Source organism: Microcaecilia unicolor, chromosome 11 (assembly GCF_901765095.1).
Source record: "Microcaecilia unicolor chromosome 11, aMicUni1.1, whole genome shotgun sequence".
NCBI lineage: Eukaryota > Metazoa > Chordata > Amphibia > Gymnophiona > Siphonopidae > Microcaecilia > Microcaecilia unicolor.
Genome location: NC_044041.1, coordinates 36,328,339 through 36,350,123, shown reverse-complemented (window position 1 = coordinate 36,350,123; position 21,785 = coordinate 36,328,339). Strand labels below are relative to the sequence as shown.

General features: G+C 44.4%; 1 protein-coding gene and 1 non-coding gene across 5 annotated transcripts in view; one reads left to right on the top strand and one right to left on the bottom strand.

Annotated features, from left to right (window-relative positions):
• KDM2B (lysine demethylase 2B) overlaps window positions 1-21,785 on the top strand; it is a 322,873-nt gene that overhangs the window by 65,007 nt on the left and 236,081 nt on the right. The gene's annotated exons all lie outside the window — the stretch shown is intronic.
• On the bottom strand, window positions 20,588-20,660 carry TRNAK-UUU. Its single transcript has one exon. It is a non-coding gene; the product is annotated as a tRNA-Lys (tRNA).

The window sequence follows — 21,785 nt, the reverse complement described above, 5'->3', positions numbered from 1 at the left end:
AGAAATTTGAACCTGCGGTTATTAAACTTTCCTAGGTCTCAATTTATTGCTCCAAGGGATATGTTTATAAAATTTCTTAAGGAGATATATAATTACACAGAGCAATCCCTTCCACCTATACAAAAAATTTACTATTTGGAGGGGAAATTTAACCAGCAACAAGGTGCTACAAAAAAACAGGAGATACCAACTGAAACACTCAATCTAACAGATTTTCTGGAACAATCGAAGGACAACACTGAAACTAGAGCAACTTTAATTGTTTGCTTTGTATTTCTACAAGATAAAGAATCTTTGTTGAGACTTTATTTAAAAAAAACTCATCCAGAATTTAAAGGAGGCAAAGTTTCAGTCTTTCCGGACATTGCTCAATGGACTCAGCAGAGACGGAAGAAATTCCTGGATATGAAACAGGATTCTTTAAAAATAGGAGCTGGCTTCCAACTAAGATTTCCATGCAAGTGTATTTTGATTTTCAAGGATAAGAAATATATATTCTTTGAACCTGAACAACTACGTACATTCCTTAATATGAAGAGTACCTAAGGTTTATTCTGTATTTGTGGTCCGTTAGTAAAAAGGGGTACATCCTGCTTGTTTTCTTAAATTGTTTAATTTTGTTTAGCCAACTTCCTTTGGCATGTACCTATCTTGAATCTATATCATATTTGTGGACTATATAACCAGCAATGTTTACTATTTCTTGTTACTTTTTCTTTAATGTATATTTCTGTATTTTGCTGGAATATCTTGTCAAAGATTAATCTTTGTAAAATTATTGAAAATGAAAAATAAAAAAAAATGGACCAAGTAAAGTCAACCAAATTCTCGTCTGGGATGCCCTTCTTTTTTCCATTATCGTCCGAGGACGCCCATCTCTTAAGCACACCCCAGTCTCACCTTCGCTACGCCTCCGACACGCCCCCGTGAACTTTGGTCATTCCCGCGACGGACTGCAGTTGAGGACGCCCAAAATCGGCTTTCAATTATGCCGATTTGGGCAATTCTGAGAGAAGGACGCCCATCTCCCGATTTGTGTCAGAAGATGGGTGCCCTTCTCTTTTGAAAATGCCCCTGAAAGCCGAAGCAGAAAGATTAAATGAATTCTTTTCCTCGGTCTTCACCGAGAAAGATTTGGGTGGGATACCGGTGCCGGAAATGGTATTCGAAGCTGACGAGTCAGAGAAACTTAATGAATTCTCTGTTAACCTGGAGGATGTAATGGGGCAGTTCTATAAGCTGAAGAGTAGCAAATCTCCTGGACCGGATGGTATTCATCCCAGAGTACAGATAGAACTGAAAAATGAGCTTGCAGAGCTATTGTTAGAAATATGTAATTTATCCTTAAAATCGAGCGTGGTACTGGAAGATTGGAGGGTGGCCAATGTAATGCCGATTTTTTAAAAAGGTTCCAGAGGAGATCCGGGAAATTATAGACTGGTGAGTCTGACGTTGGTGCCGGGCAAAATGGTAGAGACTATTTTTAAGAACATAATTACAGTGCATATTTAAAAGCATGGATTAATGAGACAAAGAGGGCCATAATCGAATGGGGCGCCCAAGTTTTCCTGAGGGCGTCCTCGCAGGATGTCCCCGCGAAGGGGCGGGGAAACCCAAATTATCGAGACAAGATGGGTGTCTATCTTTCGTTTCGATAATACAGTCAGGGACACCCAAATTTCAACATTTAGGTCGACCTTAGAGATGGTCGACATAAATGTTGAGATGGTCAACCTTAGAGATGGTCGTCTCCGGTTTTCGGCGATAATGGAAACCGAGGATGCCCATCTCCAAAACGACCAAATCCAACTCATTTGGTCGTGGGAGGAGCCAGCATTCGTAGTGCACTGGTCCCCCAGACATGCCAGGACATCAGCCGGGCACCCTAGGGGGCACTGCAGTGGACTAACTGGTGGACTAACTTAACGGAAAAAGCCCTTCCCTTACCGATCCCTTAGCGATTCGGAAAGGAATGGGCATGCATGAAGGAAATTGCATGCAAATGAGCTGCTCACTGTTAGCTCATTTGCACATGATTTCCTTCCTAAGGAGGGGAAGCCAGTGCAGAGCAGCCAAGCATTATGCGTGGCTGCTCTGCGCATGCCAAAGATGGCTTCATACATGCAGACAAGCTGTGTGTATAATAGCCGTCTACAACCTTAAATAAATTGCCATCTACAACCTTAGAAAAATACAAGTCCAGGTGAAAACATCCAAGTGCTTGTCAGGAACATCTTTTTTAGAGTATGGGTGAAGGACGTCCTTCGCTATGCCTCTGTCCTTGTGACGCAGTTGAGGATGTCCAAATGTGGGTGTTTCTGTGAGAAGGACACCCATGCCTGGATTGCAAGACCAGTCCTCTCCCTCGAAATTTGGCTGTGCCTGTGGTGGGGGGCAGTTCAGGACGTCCAAAATGTTTGAAAGAAGGACGTCCACACCTTCGCTATGCCTCCACTGACACACACATACCCCCCCCCCCCCCAGGGACCTGCACACTGCTGCGATGGACCTGAGTATGACATTTCAGGCTGGCAAAAAAAGTTTTTAAAGTTGTTTTTTTCGTGGTGGGAGGTGGTTAGTGACCACTGGGGGAGTCAGGGGAGGTCATCTTTTTGAGGCTTGGTCGTAAGAAAAAATGGACCAAGTAAAGTCGTGCAAGTGCTCGTCAGGGACGCCCTTCTTTTTTCCATTATCGCTCGAGGACACCCATGTGTTAAGCATGCCCATGTCTCACCTTCTCTATTCCTCCGACACGCCCCCAGGAACTTTGGTCGTCCCCATAACGGAAAGCAGTTGGGAACGCCCAAAATCGGCTTTCGATTATGCCGATTTGGGCGACCCTGAGAAGGACACCCATCTCCCGATTTGTGTCGAAAGATGGGCGCCCTTCTCTTTCAAAAATAAGCCTGAATTTAGAGGGAAATCTTGCCTCACCAATCTACTACATTTCTTTGAAGGGGTGAACAAACATATGGATAAAGGTGAGCTGGTTGATATTGTGTATCTGGATTTTCAGAAGACGTTTGACAACGTACCTCATGAAAGACTCCAGAACAGAGGAAATTGGAGAGTCATGGGATAGGAGCATAGGAGCCAACTTTTCAAAATGATTGGGGGTGCTGAATTTTTTTTTTTTTTTACAGGTGGTGCATTCCCCCCTCCCTCTCCCCCTCAGTCCCTCTCTCCCTCATCCCCCCTCCCTCTTCCCCCTCTCCCTTGACCCCATCCCTCTCCCCCCTGTCCCCCCTCCCCATTGACCCCCTCCCTCTCCCTTCCCCTCCCCCTCCCCCTCATCTCCCTCCCTCCCCTGTCCCCCCTCTCCCCTCTCCACTGTCCCCCTCCCCTGGTCCCCCCATCCCCCCTCCCTCGTCCCTCCGAGTTCCAGGCCCCCCTCCCTCCCTCCCAGTTCCAGTCTCTCCCTCCCTCCCTCCCTCTGAGTTCCAGGGTCCCCCTCCCTCTGAGTTCCAGGGTCCCCCCCTCCAAGTTCCAGGGTCCGTCCTCCCTCCCTCCCAGTTCCAGGGTCCCCCCTCCCTCCAAGTTCCAAGGCCCCCCTCCCTCCCTCCCTTTGAGTTCCAGGCCCCCCTCCCTCCAAATTTTAAAAGTCATCTATCTTACCTCATCGGGGTTAGGGCGGTAGCAGCGGTAAAAAGCATGTAGGCTTGGCTCGGTGCTTAGTTCAGTTTTCCCTTCTCTCTCAGTTCTGGCCCCGCCCTTGCGTTAAAAAAAAATCAGTCATCATTAAAAAGCTATTAATGCATTAAAATATTAACATATTAATAGCATTATCAACATGTTAATTGCCCACCCCTAATTAAAATATTAAATGGCCCTGGTAGAATCAGCACAACTTTGAGAAACACATTTTAAAATAATGCATAGGCTATGTGGAGGAGTGGCCTAGTGGTTAGGGTGGTGGACTTTGGTCCTGAAGAACTGAGTTCAATTCCTGGCACAGGCAGCTCCTTGTGACTCTGGGCAAGTTACTTAACCCTCCATCACCTGCCGCATTGAGCCTGCCATGAGTGGGAAAGCACGGGGTACAAATGTAACAAAAATAAAATATGTCCCCAACCTAGGTTGCCAAAGTGTGGTCAGGGAGACCATGTACGTGCATTAAGTGCACTCTTGGAAAGTGGACTTATCTACATTGTTTATGGAATTGTGACCAAATTCAAACATTTTGAGTGGACCTTTGGATACGTGTTCAGACATTTATTGGGGAGCCCATACCCAAAATTCTGGTGGTATGTCTATTGGATAACATCGATGATACTGAATTACAGGTTGCCAAGCACAAATTGTTCTTTTGCAAGGCTTGTTTAATTGCAAAGAAATATATCTTAATTCAGTGGATTCATTATGGAAAAATCTTACGCATGAGCTCCTGAGAATGGAAACATTTTCAGAGTCATAAGCTGGGGAGAAGGCAATTTGCAAATTTCTTGATATTTGGGATCCTTTTTTTAAATTCACTGACTATGCATCTGCATAGTACTCTCTTAAATTCTCTGTGAGTCTGACAGTCTTGATGATCTCCCTTGGGAGGAAGAGGGGAGGGATGTGGTGGGTTGTGGCTGGGAAGGGGGGGGCAGTTTTATAAAGTTTGTATTGAAATTCTGGTTTCCAATGACCAATTGTAAGTTTCAAAAAATGACTTTTTTGATGTCATGGCTGTATTGGTTTCTTCATTGCACTTTCAATAAAAATTACTTTCCTTAAACATTGAAAGGGTTCTCCAATTACCAATATATGTGTTTTATGCATTAATTTATATTTTACATTGATTTGTGTTTTATATTTTTATTTACTGTAGTCTTTATGTAATGTTGAGCTAACAGTGTCCCCTGATGCAGCTCTGTATTGAGTGAAATGTGGCTACCTCGGGCTATCTGTGTTTGTGAGATCTTTTAAGGAGTTTCCTTCAATAAATAATTTGCACTCTGACCAATATCTTACAAGTGTGATCTGCAGCTTAAGAGATGTTTTCCATTTATAAAACATGCTTTATACTCATAAAATACTTCATAAAAATTACCCTGGACAGTCTGTACACTGTGGAGCATACAATCCAATCAAGTCACTAAAACAAGTATGAATTCAGACATATCCGCAGAAGGCAGGGAGGATAGTGTCCCTTTCAGGAAACTTGGGATCCAGACATAAGATGTACTTGACAGGCTGAGTCCAAAGGTCCATCAGGTCCAGCATCCTATCTCTGACAGTGACCAATCCAGGTCTCAAATTGCTGGCAGGACCCTTGGGAGCTATAAACATAATGTGAATTTAGGAATGCTCCATTATAGGGTGCATAGGCTCGGGGCTTCCCAAACCTGTTCTGGGAAGCCCAAAACCAGTCAGGTTTGTGGATATTCACAATGAACATGCAAGAGATAAATTAGCATAGTCTAGGCTTCTAAATGTATGCAAATTTATCTCATGTATCTTAGTTGTAGGCATGCTGAAAACTGTACTGGTGGTGGACTCCCCAGGACAGGTTTGGAAAGGCCTGGACTAGTTTTGTATTTCAGTTCTCTTTAACCAGGTGATATTTAGTCATCTGGAATAAAGAGTTTATTTTAAAGTGCCCATCCTGTTGATTAATTGTGGTAAACTATCCTGCTCCCAAATTGTATGAAAGCAAACAGAAGAACAGTTACATTTCTAGATTTTTCTTCATGGGATTCATAGTGTTCTTGACCTTTGCTCTCATACTCTATATTTTATTAATAAAACATGACCTGCATAAAAGACCATTTGTTCCAGTGCATTTGTTTTATTCCTTTTCAGTAGTCTGAACTTGCTGTGACCTTCTTGCCACAATATTTAAATGTTTTTACAGTAGACCTTTATTAAAGGCTAAGTTCCCTTCCTTCTCCTTTGCAAGCTTTGATCTGGGGAGGGGGGGGGGGGGGAAGCACTTTGGAGGGGCATAATCGAATGGCGCCGGCCATCTTCGGGGTCGGCTCTGCAAAGGGGCGGAGCCAACCATATTATTGCAAAAGATGGCCGGCCATCTTTTCTTTCGATATTACGGTTGGGGCCGGCTAAATCTCAACATTTAGGTCAAATGTTGAGATTGCCGGGTTTAGAAATAATGGCCAGCTTCGGTTTTCGGCCACAATGGAAACCGGGCCCGGCCATCTCAAACCCGGCGAAATGCAAGCCCTTTGGTCATGGGAGGAGCCAGCATTTGTAGTGCACTGGCCCCCCTCACATGCTAGGACACTAACCGGGCACCCTAGGGGGCACTACAGTGGACTTCAAAAATTGCTCCCAGGTGCATACCTCCCTTATCTTGGGTGCTGAGCCCCCCCCCCCAAATCCCCCCAAAACACACTCCCCACAACTGTACACCACTACCATAGCCCTTAGGAATGAAGGGGGGCACCTAGATGTGCGTACAATGGGTTTTGGGGTTTTTTGGAGGGCTCCCATTTACCACTACAAGTGTAACAGGTGGGGGGGGGGGATGTGCCTGGGTCCACCTGCTTGAAGTGCACTGCACCCACTAAAAACTGCTCCAGGGACCTGCATACTGCTGTCATGGAGCTGGATATGACATTTCAGGCTGGCATACAGGCTGGCCAAAATTTTTTTTTTGGGTGGGTGGGAGGGGATTGGTGACCACTGGGGGAGCAAGGGGAGGTCATCCCTCTGGTCAATTGGAGCACATTTTTTAGACTTGGTCCTAAAAATTAATGGACCAAGTGCAGCCGGCGGAATGCTCGTCAGAGCCGGCCATCTTTTTTCCATTATCGGGTGAAGCCAGCCATCTCGTAACCACGCCCCCGCCCTGCTTCCATCCCTCCTTCTGTACTCTGCCTTGAAGTTTGGCCGCCTCTGCGACGGAACATAGTTGGCGCCGGCCAAAATCAGCTTTCGATCATACCGATTTGGCCGGGTTCAGGAGATGGCTGGCCATCTCCCGATTTGTGTCGGAAGATGGCCGGTGATCTCTTTCGAAAATAAGCTGGTTGGCCACCTCAGTGTGCACATGGATTGTAACAAAATAAATAAAATTGTGAAAGCTGTAATATAGTAATCACCTCAATACAGTAAATATAAACACTTTCCAGTCCATTGTGTAACACTCAGAGCTGAATTTTGCATTTGGCATTGTAGGCACAGTGTTACCCTCTATTTGTAGGGCGCTGTGTGCCTTTAAGGAAGCGGGTCCAAATGGAGAGATGATCGCTGAGAAGAAAGACCTTAAATGTATTTTTCCTTTGGGGGTCCCCATCTTTATCATCCACAGCTTTCAAAGGTGAGAACCCTTCCCTTACATCAGAGGGGGGCCCTTTCCTTATGGTCCTGTGGCTGGGGCCAACTGAGAGGTAACTGGTCCCCGTATTACTGGAAAATGTATAAGGCTGAACTTGTTAAGATTTGTAGCTGATGAGAGTCTTTCTGTTCTGTGACTGTGTTTATTGCTGTAAACACTGCAACAGAAGGTTCTATCACCATGGTTATCTTTTTCTGTTTATGACTTTATCCCATTCCTGAATACTTTTCTTCTTCTCTTCTTCATTTTGGATCAACGAGTCACTTTTGAAAGTAAAAAATAATATAAAATGTACCTATAGATTCTCCAGCAGTTCTGTGTCCATGCTCCAAACTATTCTGGTCTCCTGCTGAATGTGATCAGGGAGCAGGCTGCAGGAATGGGGCACAACCTTGCAATCTCATGTGCTCACATGCCACATTTTCCAATTTGATTCCCTTCCCCATCACTCTATCTGACAGACTGTGAGCCTTATCTTCCCCAGTCCTTAAACTAGACTTTAAGCTCTTTGGCACAGTGACATTATAACCATGGCAGCAATAATAAGTCTGGTCATAGTCCTGTAAACTCTGTGAGTAATTTTAATCCGTGGAGTTTGCAGCTGTAACAAACTGTCTAATGGAAAATTACCTGCAGAGTTTTGTGCCTACTTTTCTGTGGGTAATTTTACATTCTAAAACAACACAGATTTATTTATAATAAATAAAAATGTGTGTATTGTTGCTTGCTCTGCTCAATCCCCACCCCAGGAACGCTGTCTCCATGCACAACTAAAATTATCAATGTTGAAGAAAGTGCATACTTTTAACTAGAGAGTTGCACAGGGACAGAAATTTCACCATCCCCACCCATTCTACTGGAATTAACCCTTACCCACGTGAACCTGCTAAGATCCATTCCATCCCCACAATTAATCTCCTCCATCCCCACTCATACCCGCAGGATGCTATTATTCCCAGGGGACGCTATTATTTATTCGCTCACAGCTCTCCATTTCCTCTCGACCCGAACGGCCTCCCATGGTTTTTTGGGTGGTATAATCCAATGAATGTGCCAAGTCTCAGTCTGCCATTTTGGCTGCATCTCTGGGAATTCTAAGCCTCATTGTGGTGCTCTAGTTGCCTCTCTTGTTACGTTCCAGGCCTCAATCTGCTGTTTGAATTGCTGTACTCAGTGCATTCCAAGCCGTGTTTTGGCATCGCCAGAGATTTAGAATACATTCTGTTGGGAATCCCTTGGAAATTTCTTCCATCCCTGCAGAAACCCTGCAACATCTTCTTCCATCTTTGTGGGAATCCTGCAGGTTCTGCGGGATTCCCACAATTCCCATTCTTGTGCAGTTCTCTACTTTTAACTACGATCATGCCCAGATGATCAAAAGTAAATTCGGGCGCTAGAGGCCGATAGCGCTGTACTAGCTCCTGCCCAATGATCAGAGCCAGTGAGCACATGTCACTCCCTTATATGGTATGGAAGTCCTACCCAGCACATGCCAGGATGCACTGGGCAGGGCAGGGCACCGCCATTTTGGTGGCGGTGCTGAAATGAGGAGGGAGTGCTACTCCCTCCTCGTCATCAAATGTACGGGGAGGGGGGTGAGGGGACTGCTAAACTACCAGGTTGGGACTGGAGATCCACCGGACCGCCAGTCCTTTTCTTCTGTTGGGGGGGGGGGTCAGGTTAGGATAAGGGGAACACTAGAACACCAGAGAAGTCTTTTCTGTCAGGGGGTGGGGGTGGGTCAGGGTAAGGGGGCGCGCGGTTTGCATTTTTTTTGTGTGTTGCCCTTGGCAGCAGGGAGAGCTGTGTTCACATGCTGCTGGGACTCCCAAGCTCCCCCCCCCCCCCCCCCAAAGCAGTCAAGCCTCTAATCTGATGTGGATTTCCCAAGGGAAGGCAATCTAGCAGCAGATTTTACTATTCTGTTCCGGCCAGTAATTTGCCTACAATTCTCATTGTGTGTGGCTGCGAATGGTAAAAAGGTAGCTAAGCCCCTTTGTGGATAACTTGCTAAATACCATATTTGTTAAACTGGCTAGAGTTGGTCAAAAACACCCAGTGCTGGCCTGGTAAGTTTAATGCATCTGGCCCTAAGGGGGTAAATGATCACTGTTAATATGTGTTGTAACATAGTAAATGACGACAGATAAAGACCTGAACGGTCTATCCAGTCTTCCCAACATGATAAACTCTTTTTACGTGGTATGTGATACTTTATATGTATACCTGAATTTGATTTGTCCTTGCCATTCTCAGGGCACAGACCGTAGAAGTCTGGCCATCACTGTTCTTGTACTAAAAGTTCTGAAACTAATGTCGAAGCCCCTTAAATTTACACTCCAGTCCATCCATATCTGTTCAGTTACGATCAGGGCATAGACTGTAGAAGTCTGCCCAGCACCGGTTTTGCATCCCAATTACCAGCATTGCCACCCAATGTCCGCTAAGATTCCATAGATCCATTCCTTCTAACAGGATTCTTTTGTGTTCATCCCACGCAAGTTTGAATTCCATTACCGTTTTCATCTCCACCACCTCCCTTGGGAGGGCATTCCACATATTTACCACCCTTTCCGTGAAAAAATACTTCCTGATATTAGTTCTGAGTTTGCCCTCCTTCAACCTCAATTCATGTCCTCTAATTCTACCACCTTCCCGTCTCCGGAAAAGGTTTGTTTGCGGATTGATACCTTTCAAATATTTCAACGTCTGTATCATGTCACCCCATTTCTCCTTTCCTCCAAGGAATACATGTTCAGGTCGGGAAGTCTCTCATATGGTTTGCAATGCAAATCCCATACCATTTTTGTAGCTTTATTAAAAATGGTATGGGATTTGCATTGCAAACCGTACGAGGAGAGACTTGCTGACCTGAACATGCAGTGGTGTGCTGGTAAATTTTTAACAACAGGCTCTCTCCCCGGTCCACCTCTGCGCCCCCCCCCGTCCACCTTTGCGCCCCCCCCCCCCCCCCCCCCCCGTCCACTTCTGCGCCGCCCCAAAATTGCAGAGCTGGCTATAGCCGGGGAGGGGGGGGGGGGGGCGGCAATGCATTACTCTCTCAAGGAAAAAAAAATTAAATGATCCCAGGTTCTAATCTAATTCATGTTTAATGTGGGATAAAATGCCATAAATAAGTAAATAAATATAAACTTTTAATGTTGAGCACCCGATTCTCAAAGTGAACATATTCCAAACACTATAATGAAAATAAAATGATTTTTTTTCTACCTTTGTTGTCTGGTGACTGTTTTTCTGATCATGCTGGCCCAGTATCCGATTCTGCTGCTATCTGTCCTCTTAACTCCGTTTCCAGGGCTTCCTTTCCATTTATTTCTTTCCTTTCTTCTTCATTTCTGGTCCTCAACTTCTGCCTATTTTCTTCATCCATATGCAGTTTTTCTCCTCTCTTCCTTTTCCCTCATCTCATCTCCTTCCTCACTCTTCCCTCCCCTCCATCCATGTCCAGCATTTCTTCTCTCTCCCCTCCTCTCCCCTGCCCTCCATCCACCCATGTCCAGCGACCCTCCTCTCCTCTGCCCTCCATCCACCCATGTCCAGCGACCCTCCTCTCCCCTGCCCTCCATCCACCCATGTCCAGCGACCCTCCTCTCCTCTGCTCTCCATCCACCCATGTCCAGTGACCCTTCTCTCCCCCTGCCCTGCATGCACCCATATCCAGCGACCCTCCTCTCCCCTGCATGCACCCATACCCAGTGACCCTCCTCTCCCCTGCCCTCCATCCACCCAATCCAGCAGTGACCCTCCTCTCCTCTCCCCTGCCCTCCATCCACCCATACCCAGCGACGACCCTTCTCTCCCCTCCATGATCCACCCATGCCCAGCGATGACCCTTCTCTCCCCTGCCACCCCCTCCCGAGTTGTTAATAGAATTCTCCTCCCTCCCTCCCGTCACCGATCTGACTCCTTTAATTCTTCGGGGCAGGCAGTCTTGCCTGCCCGCTGCAAGCACTGACTCAGTCCCCTGCTGGCGCTGCCGGTTCGCGCTTCAAAATGGCCGCCGAGACTTACAAGGGCGAAGTTTCGCGAGGCCGCCTCTGGAAGTCTCGGCGGCCATTTTTAAAGCGCGAACCTGCAACGCCAGCGGGGGAGAGTCAGCACTTGCAGCGGGCAGGCAAGACTGCCTGCCCCGAAGAATTCGTCAGGTCGGTGATGTGAGGGAAGAGGGAGGGAGGAGAGCCGGCTCGCGGGTTTCAACAACCGGCTCACAAGAGCCGAGCAAAGTTAACAAGCGACTCTTGCGAGCCGGTGCAAGCCGGCTCTAGCACACCACTGTGAACATGTATTCCTTGGAGGAAAGAAGAAACAGGGATGACATGATACAGACGTTCAAATATTTATTCCTTTTGCAGGGAATAAATCTAGACTACTAGTACTTGTTTTGCAGGTAGAGGAACAGACACAAGGCCTTATACCAGAAGAATCTGTTCTTTAGGCACTGATGGGGGATGGGGGTGGGGTTCCATCTTGGATATGGCCCACTGTGTGAATAAATCTATTTCATCATTCAGGTAAAGAGGAAAATTAGTGTTAAAAGTCTATACATGTCTGAATCCACATTATCTGATTTCCAGTCTTTGCTTGTAGTTTTCTGTTTGGCATCTAGAAAGTGTTGAGAATGACTCATAGCCACAAGAGCTGGAATCTAGGCTTGTAAAGAAAACTAAGGCAGTGGCATTATCTAATTACAGTTCAGGGACTTTGTTCTTTTGCATTTTATTTTCTGTTCAAGAGAAGGGCCTGGCAGTTGCAGGGTTGTAATAGGTTATTTCCTCACCCTTAAATCTGAAAGTCTGCGAACTTCAATAGTGAAAGAAAATATCAGAAGGCCAAGAGCGTTTCTTACCAGTTGATGAGCGGGAAGCTAGATTTTTTATAGTACATGGATTATTTTTCCCTTATTTTATATACTGGATCAGTGCTTCTCAACCCTCTCCTGGAGATACACCCAACCAGTCAGATCTTCAGGACTGCCACAGTGAATATGCTTGAGATAGATTTGTATTTACAGGGAACTTGTATTCTATTCTATTCTATTTGAGTCTTATATACCATCCATTATTCTACAAACGATTTACGGTGGTTAACAAGCAAAGAAACTCTCTTACACCAGGGGAATTAGCGCATGAATAGGACAATGTAAACAGAGCTAGCTACTCCTGAACAAAGTAACTTATTATTTACTAAAAAGGTAGGTTTTTAAACCCTTATGAAAAGATAGTTTGATAAACCTTTCAATGACATAGGCAATTCATTCCAAATCCACGGTCCATGGAAAAGGAAAGAACCCTCATAAATTGACTTCAACCTAACATTTTTTAAGACAGGATAACCCAGTTGCAATGTACGAAGAAAGCACAAGCTTCATCCTGAGGAAGGGATCTCAAATAGATCTGTAAGACTATCATGTGCAACTTTCTTTAAATTAGTCACTTTCTAACTCTTCTTACTCTCTTACCTATCTATATGCTCCATCTTTGCTTTACCCTTCGCAATCAATTAAAATGTTCTATTACGTATTATTTGAATATTTTTACTGCTGTAATTGCCTGTTGCTCGTGTTTAATCTATTCTTACTGTACACCGCCTTCAGTGAATTCCTTCAAAAAGCAGTAAATAAATCCTAATAAATAAATAAATATCTGCATTTAAACCATAAATTGATTTATAAATCGAACAAGCTATTTTAAACTTGACACACTGATGTATTGACAACCAGTGAAGATCAGTTATATAGGACGAAATTCTATCGAAACAACCCGACCCATAGATTTGACCTGGCTGCAGTGTTCTGCAGTCGACTTTAAAGATTTACTGGAAACCTGACAGTACATGGAGTTACAGTAATCCAGTTGTTGAAGCAAGATTGCCCAGGCTAAGGTCCTGAAATCATAAAATTGTAGAGAGGATCTTATAGCTCGCAATTGTGTAAGCTTGAAGAAAAATCTCTTACTCAAGGCACTAATGTGTTAATTAAAGGAGAGTTTGGAATCGAAAATTATTCCTTGCACCCTTGAGTGATCTTAAATTTTTAGAACCTCTCCTGAGACCAGAGATAAGGACCTAGCAGAAATATTATCTATATCACCAATCCACAATATTTTGGTCTTTTGTTTATTCAGTTTCAAACGATCTACTGCCCACTTATCTATAGGCGAGATATAATGCTTAAATAGAAGTTAAAGTGGCCTCAAACTTTTCTAGTGCTGGGCACAAAAGGACAATATCATACGCATAAGACAAGATGGTTACTCTAATTTCTAAAAAGGTATAGCCAAGAGAACTAAGATAAATATTAAATAATGATGATGATAATGGAGAGCCCTGGGGCACACCACAACCAGGGTTCCAGCTAGATGACCTACCATTTAATCCTTTCACACTGTATTGTCTGTTACTCAGGAATTGTTCAACCAACCTATTACTACTACTACTTATCATTTCTATAGCGCTACTAGATGTACGCAGCGCTGTATAGTTGAACATGAAGAGACAGTCCCTGCTCGACAGAGCTTACAATTTAATTAGGACAAACAGGACAAATAAGAGGATAAAGGAATTACTAAGGTGGGGATGATAAAATAAGGGTACTGAACAAGTGAGTAAGGGTTAGGAGTTAAAAGCAGCATCAAAAAGGTGGGCTTTTAGCTTAGATTTGAAGACGGCCAGAGATAGAGCTTGATGGACCGGCTCAGGAAGTTTATTCCAGGCATATGGTGCAATAAGATAAAAGGAACGGAGTCTGGAGTTAGTGGTGGAGGAGAAGGGTGCAGATTAGAGCGATTTACCCAGTGAATGGAGTTCCTGGGGAGGAGTGTAGGGAGAGATGAGAGTGAAGAGGTACTAAGGAGCTGCAGAGTGAATGCACTTATAGGTCAATAAGAGGAGTTTGAACTGTATGCGGAAATGGATAGGGAGCCAGTGAAGTGACTTGAGGAGAGGGCTAATATGAGCATATCGACACTGGCGGAATATAAGTGGTGCGGCAGAATTTTGAACAGATTGAAGAGGAGACAGATGGCTAAGTGGGAGACCTGTGAGAAGCAAGTTGCAATAGTCTAAGCGAGAGGTGATAAGAGTGTGTATAAGGGTTCTGGTATCGTGCTCAGAAAGGAAAGGGCAAATTTTGGTGGTATTTTAGAGAAAGAAACGACAGGTTTTAGCAGTCTGCTGAATAGGTTCAGAGAAGGAGAGAGAGGAGTCGAAGATGACCCCAAGGTTACGAGCTGATGAGACAGGGAGGATGAGAGTGTTATCCACAGAAATAGAGAATGGGGGAAGAGGAGAGGTTGGTTTAGGGGGAAAGATAAGAAGCTCAGTCTTGGTCATATTTAGTTTCAGATGGCGGTGAGACATCCAGGCGGCAATGACAGAAAGGCAGGCTGATACTTTGGTCTGAATTTCTGCTGAGATTTCTGGTGTGGAGAGGTAGATCTGGGAGTCATCAGCATAAAGATGATACTGAAAACCATGGGATGAGATCAGAGTACCAAGGGAAGAAGTATAGATGGAGAAAAGAAGAGGTCCCAGGACAGATCCCTGAGGTCGATTTCACCAGATAAGCTAATTTATAAAGAAGTACAGAGTGGTTAATAGCATAAAAAGCTTCAAATTCATCATATGCATTCATTGTGGTAAAACCTAAAACCTGACAGGCTTGTTATGCTGGGCGGAGAAGCACTGCTTTAGATTCCTATCCTTCCCTTCCCCCCAGCATACTTTCAGCATAAGCTACTAAGGGCCTTTTCTTTTTCTATTCTTTATCTATAGGAAGAAAGCTCTGTGGTGTTTATTCTGGTGAGCTCAGTGGTGGTCTTGGATCAGGGGCCATGCACCAGGGATCCATCCAGCACCCTGCAGTCATAGGCCCTTATTCCAGTTCCCAGGTATCACCCTGAAGTGATGGCAACAATTCCCCTCATCTCACAGCCAGCACTTGCACACGGCAGCACACAGCTCACCCACTGAGCCACCAGGCTAGCCTCACACCTCTGTCACAGTATATATGATATCAGCATACATGCATAAATGACTAGAATACTGGAATTGCCACCTAAAAATAGTTGGCTCTTTTTAGCATTATCCCCTATATGGATAATGCTGGGGCAGAGCAGGAGCAGAACGCCCAGCTATACAAATAGCAGTGATATTCAGCTACTATTGGCCTAATTCTATATATGATGTTAAAAATTGCAGATGGAAGTTTGGGCGTGCACCCAATTTCTGTGAGCAATTTAATTGACTATCAAGCCAATTAGCGATGATAATTGGGTGCTAATAATCACTTATCGGTGCTAATTGGTATTAATTAAAATTTACTTGTGCATTTTTAGGTACCAGGATCCTTGCGTAAATTTTACACATTTTTTTTTAGAGGAAACAAGATAAAATTCAGGAATCCATATCAAGGTACAGCTAATACTTAGGATCTTTTCATTCAAAGACCTTTTGTGGTTTGCTCTGTTCTCAAATGCCCCCTAGTGGAATTCTGACTAGTAATGTTTGTAATCCATTTAATGCATTAATTCAGTTGCTGAATTTAAGGAGGTGCTCTCAGAGGTTTGCTGGGGCCAATGTCTACTGAGTCTATTATGAGACAGATTTATCAGATGTTTGCTCCAGTGTCAAATAGAATTGGCTTAGTATTTTCAATGACTGGAAATGTTCAGTGCAAAACTGGACCAAAACTTTGCTGTATCTTTTTTTTTTTTTTGTAGAGAAGGGTCTTTTGCAAAGTTTTCATAGTTGGATTATGATGGGATCTCTATAGACCAGTGGTTCTCAATCAGTGTGCTGCGACACACATATTGCGAGCACTCGGGAGAGGGGTTGTCACAGGGCTGGCACACATAACAGCACTTTTTTTTAGGTTGCAGCATGAACTTTTACTCCCTTCCCCACCATGGATCCTGCACTTCTCCCCGTCCTCTCCTAGCTCCCTCTGGTCCGTCAAACCTCGACTTTGCTGGCAGCCACAGACAGACGTCCAGTCTGGACTAACCCAGAGTGTTCCCTCTTCCATGTCCTGCCCTCACTTACACAGGAAGTTGTGTTAGTGGATGGGTTGCGGCAGAGGAAAAGGCTCTGGGTCGGCCCAGGCAATGGGTTTATGCTGTGGCTGCAGCTGCCGGCAAAACCGAGGTTTGATGGACAAGGGAGGGGGCTGGAGGAGGATGGAAAGAGGTGCTGGACTCACATGGAAAGGGGGGAAATGAGGGAAGGAGAAGTATTGGATTTGTGAGAGGAGCGGTGCTGGATTCATGGGGGGAGGGCTGAGGAAGGAAGCGGGAGAAGTGTTGGACATGGCAGGGGAAGGGGGTGCTGGACCCATGAGGAGCAGGGGATGTGCTGGATCCATGGGGAGCAATGGGGAGGAGGACAGGATAGATACTGGACCTGCGGGGGAATGCCAGACTATGTGGGGGGCCTTGGGAGAAGATAAGATACCAGGTCATGGAGGGAGGGGGAGAGAATGAGTAAGAGAGAAATCCTGGACTGTGGGGGATGGAAGTAAGATAAATTAAGAGATGCTGGACCCACAGGAGATGTGGCTACACAAACCCTAACACCGTGCTTCTTCTCAGGTTGTGTAGGTGGTAAATCACACTTAGCAGGCTTTCACTTCCAGTGCACGGTTTGCCGCTTGCACAACCCAGGAAGGAGCACAGCATTGGGATTTGTGTAGGATATTCTCACTAAAAGTTGGCCATATATTACTGTATTGTATAGAGCAGTGTAGAAAAAAGAGCAGAAAATACAGGCTTTATTACTGCTGCTTCCACCAGCTACAATAAGTTTTAAGCAGTTTTAGTGATATTAAATTTTATTTCATGTTTATATCTATATATGGGAAGCTATGAACTGATTACCTTCCGCAAACTATTGAAGACCCACCTCTTCGAAAGAACATACCACACAGATTAATACATGTGAACCCTCCTTATGAAACTAGAACTGTCCTACTCTAAGACTTGCTAAGACATTATCTTGTTTTATTATTACCCCCTTTACCATAAGATCCTTTTGCTATACTAAATGTATTTTCTCAGACAGATTTCCACAACTCATGTTGAATTGTAAGCCACATTGAGCCTGCAAAAAGGTGGGATAATGTGGGATACAAATGCAATAAATAAAATAAAAATAAATTAAAAAGCTGTCAAGTAAAAAAAAATCTTTTGTTCTTCACCTTTTAAGGCACTAGGCTGAAAAAAGGGGCAGGGTGGGAGAAGGGGGATGGAGAAGAGAGAAAGGAGATGCTGGATGGAGGAGGGGAGTCACCAACTGATAGTTTGCAGGGGGGCGCCAGAGACCCTACCACTGGCCCTGTATGTATACCAGTTCTTGATTTACCTTACCATTTTTAGGGCATAGACCATAGAAGTCTCCCTGACACTGGCCTTGTTCTAACATTTCTGAAGTTGTTGTCAAATCCCCTGAAAAGCTCCACTCCCGGCCCATCCAAATCTAATTTAGCCTCCATCAGGGCACAGACCGTAGAAGTCATCCCAGCACTGGCTTTCCTACCTAATCTCCCTTAATCTTCTTTGGATCCGATCTTTCTAAACAGGATTCCTTTTTCTTTATCCCATTTTCATTTCCACCACCTCCTGCGGCAGGGCATTCCAGGCATTTACCACCTTCTCAGTGAATAAATATTTCCTGACATTATTCCTGAGTCTGCCCCCTTTTCAACCTCAATTCATGCCCTCTAGTTCCACCACCTTCCTGTCTGTGGAAAAGGCTTGTTTGCAAATTAATACCTTTCAAATATTTGAACGTCTGTATCGTATCACCCCTGTTCTCCTTTCCTGCAGGGTGTACATCAGCGGTTCCCAAACATTGCATGGTGGCACCCTGGTGCGCCGCAGCAAACTCTCTGGGGTGCCGCGGCAAATCCCAACCTCCTGCCACCACCCGAACCGCCACTGCAAACAGCAGCAGTGGCAAAACAATAACAAAAAAAGCAAGTGCAGGGCTGTAGCAGTCTTCAAGCATACGCTATCAGTTCTGGTGGTCCTCTTCCCCCAGAATTGGAGGTTGATGTTAGGGGGGGCAGAAGAATAGCAGAGCAGACAGTGTATGCCTGAAGGCTGCTGTGGTCCCGCGCTTGCTTGCTTTTTTTTTTTTTTTGTCACCGCCACTGGGGACACAATGCAGACAGCCTTCAGGACTCGCTTTTGCTGCCAGGGAGGTTGGATGAAAACAGGAGACAGGATAAAGTCAAAAAGTTGAAGCTAATAGGTCAGTCTCTGCTTCCCCTTCCCATTCAAAACAAAGCAAGCAAACCAACCAACCTATGAGCTGCTGCATCCACGTTGTCATTCTTTATTGCTGGTAGCATTTTTATTTAATCTCAGTTGTATTTTCAAACATGCCAGCTTGTGTAGCATACAGATGTACATAGAGGAAGTATAATTACAGAATAACTTTTCATAGGTAGAGCAGAGGAGTGTGGTAGCCGTGTTAGTCCACTCTTAAGGTTATCAATAGAAATCAAACAAAATAAAACATGGAAAAGAAAATAAGATGATACCTTTTTTATTGGACATAACTTAATACAGTTCTTGATTAGCTTTCGAAGGTTGCCCTTCTTCGTCAGAGCGGAAATAAGCAAATGTGCTAGCTGACAGTGTATATAAGTGAAAACATTCAAGCATTACTATGACAGTAAAATAGATACCATTGGAGATTCTACATGGAATGTTGCTACTATTGGAGATTCTACATGGAATGTTGCTATTCCACTAGCAACATTCCATGTAGAAGGCTGCGCAGGCTTCTGTTTCTGTGAGTCTGACGTCCTGCACGTACGTGCAGGACGTCAGACTCACAGAAGCAGAAGCCTGCGCGGCCACATTGGTGATCTGCAAGGGCCGACTTCTACATGGAATGTTGCTAGTGGAATAGCAACATTCCATGTAGAATCTATAGAAATCAAACAAAATAAAACACGGAAAAGAAAATAAGATGATACCTTTTTTATTGGACATAACTTAATACATTTCTTGATTAGCTTTCGAAGGTTGCCCTTCTTCCTCAGATCGGAAATAAGCAAATGTGCTAGCTGACAGTGTATATAAGTGAAAACATTCAAGCATTACTATGACAGTCTGACAGGGTGGGAGGATGGGGGTGGGTCGGAGGTATGCATGGGGACATAGGTAGAGCAGTAATTTGTTATAAATCATAATCAGTGTGTCATTTGGAGGGGCTGGTTATAGGGACACCCTGGCACTGTTATATTAATGCAGAGAAAAAGATGGAGACCTGTGTGGCTGGGGGGGGGGGGGGGGGGGTGGAGGTGCTATGAAAAATTGCTTGGACACGAAGGGTGCCATGAACTGAAAAAGTTTGGGAACCAATGGTATACATGTTTAGGTCATCAAATCTCTCTTGCTACATAAGCCCCCTACCATTTCCGTCACTGTTCTCTGAACCGCTTCAAGTCTTTTTACATCCTTAGTAAGATAAGGCCTCCAAAACTGAACACAATACTCAAAAAAAAACAGCTACTAAGGGGGGGGGAAGTGATGAGGAGGTAGGTACAGTATAGAGGGAAGGGAGGCTTCTGGGGATGAGACAGAGATAGTGGCACCACACGGATGCGATGTGATTCTCCTGCTTAGCGGATGATACATTGTTGATCGGCAGAATTATAGCATAAGGCGGGGAAGAAATGACATTAGCAGAGCAATGAAATACCAAACCAAGACCACAGAATGTTGTCAGCAGTCTACATTTATTTTTCAAAATTTTTGTTGAAGAATGCCCAGGTTGCTACTTGATACATTCCAAAGTTAATATATGGATTTCCTGACAATAGTTAAGTACAGCACATTTGCATATATATGCCAAAGTTAATCAATATATTAATGTGGAAGGAGGGGAGATGGGAAGGGGAAGTTGGGGGGGAGGGGGGAACAAAAGAAAATGTTGATGATAGCAGTTTAGCTGTATTAGTACGAGTTTGAAATGCTTATTACCAAAGTTCTACTGATTGACATGGAATTGTTTCATGTATACATTCATCAATAAAAAAAATGATTAAACTCTAAAAAAAACAGCTACTGACTCAATACTTGCTGCTCTTTGTTTTTGATACAATTGGACTGCAGCATTTGGACCTCTTGTTTATTCTACCACACATTGTGAAGGTCCATAAGAACGTAAAAGTAGCAAATACTGGGTCAGACCAGTGGTCCATCTAGCCCAGTATCCTGTTTTCCAAACAGTGGCCAAGGCAGGTCACAAGTACCTGCCAGAAACCCAAAAATGTTTAAGCACCTGAACAGGGACTTGAACCCTGGACCCTCAGATTAAAAGTCTGATGCTCTACCGACTGAGCTATCCAGGCTTGTTATCTGGTGCTCTATGCACTGAGTTATCCAGGCTGTGAGCCATTAGCTGCTGTATTGGGGACAGTTTTCAAGTAGGGCAATCTCAATAACTACTTTGGGGGTAGTTACTAAAATGCGTTAAGGAAATAAAATACTTTTTGCCCCTTAATACGTATTCAAGGCAGGTGTTAAATATACTGGGGCCCAGGCAGAAATGTAGTAGGGGGCTGATAGCTGACCATAGTAGGCTCTGTCTTATTCAGTTTTACTTAGGTTTAGGGCCCCCTGGGGCCAGGGCAAGTGCCCTGTTTGTATTCTCCTAATGCCAGTGTTAAATGGCAAAATCATCCATTATTTTACCACAGCATATATTAGTTTAAGGTACTGCAGGTTATATTATATTGAGATACAAAGCATGCAAGTTCATGCAAAAAACACCTCATTATGTAAATTAAATAATACAGCTTGTGTTGAACTTTGCAAGCTACATTGTACCAGGAAATAAAATACCAGCTCCAAGCCTGGGGTATAAAGTAGATGCACAGAAACACAATATCCTTGTAGGCATTCCTAGGATCAGAGAATAAACAGGGCAGTGATGAGATTGGCACTTATGAGTGTATTTTATAACATATGCATTTATTTTTATCAGCACATACACCAATGATTAGTTAAAGTATGTCCGGGGTGGGCCTATGGAGAGGGTGGGGATTTTGGAGGGGTGTTCTGGGTGAGGGTCAATAGGATGTAGGGGTACTTGGGAACTTTTGTGTCTTTGGGGGTGGGGTTGTGCATATCTTCAGGGGGAGGGTCTTTGCTGGAAAGAGGGGGGATCCCTGGACTGTGCTTCTTTTTGAAAGCGATGGTCCCATTAAGAGAGACTCCCCAAGAGAATCGGGCCACGTGTTAATGGCTCGATGCTGCCGGATAGCAGATTAACCCAAGTCAGTGACTCTCAACTCTCAAGATAATCTAAGCTGTGGAAAAATGCCATATTTTACTGCATGTTAGTAATTTCTCCCCTTGGATAACCTGGCTAAATTACTTTGAAAATTAACCTAATTGAGACCAGTTTTCTGTGGGGTAGGTAATAGTGTTCAGCTCCAGGAATTTAGCTGTTTGATTCCCTAGGTAAATTTGTT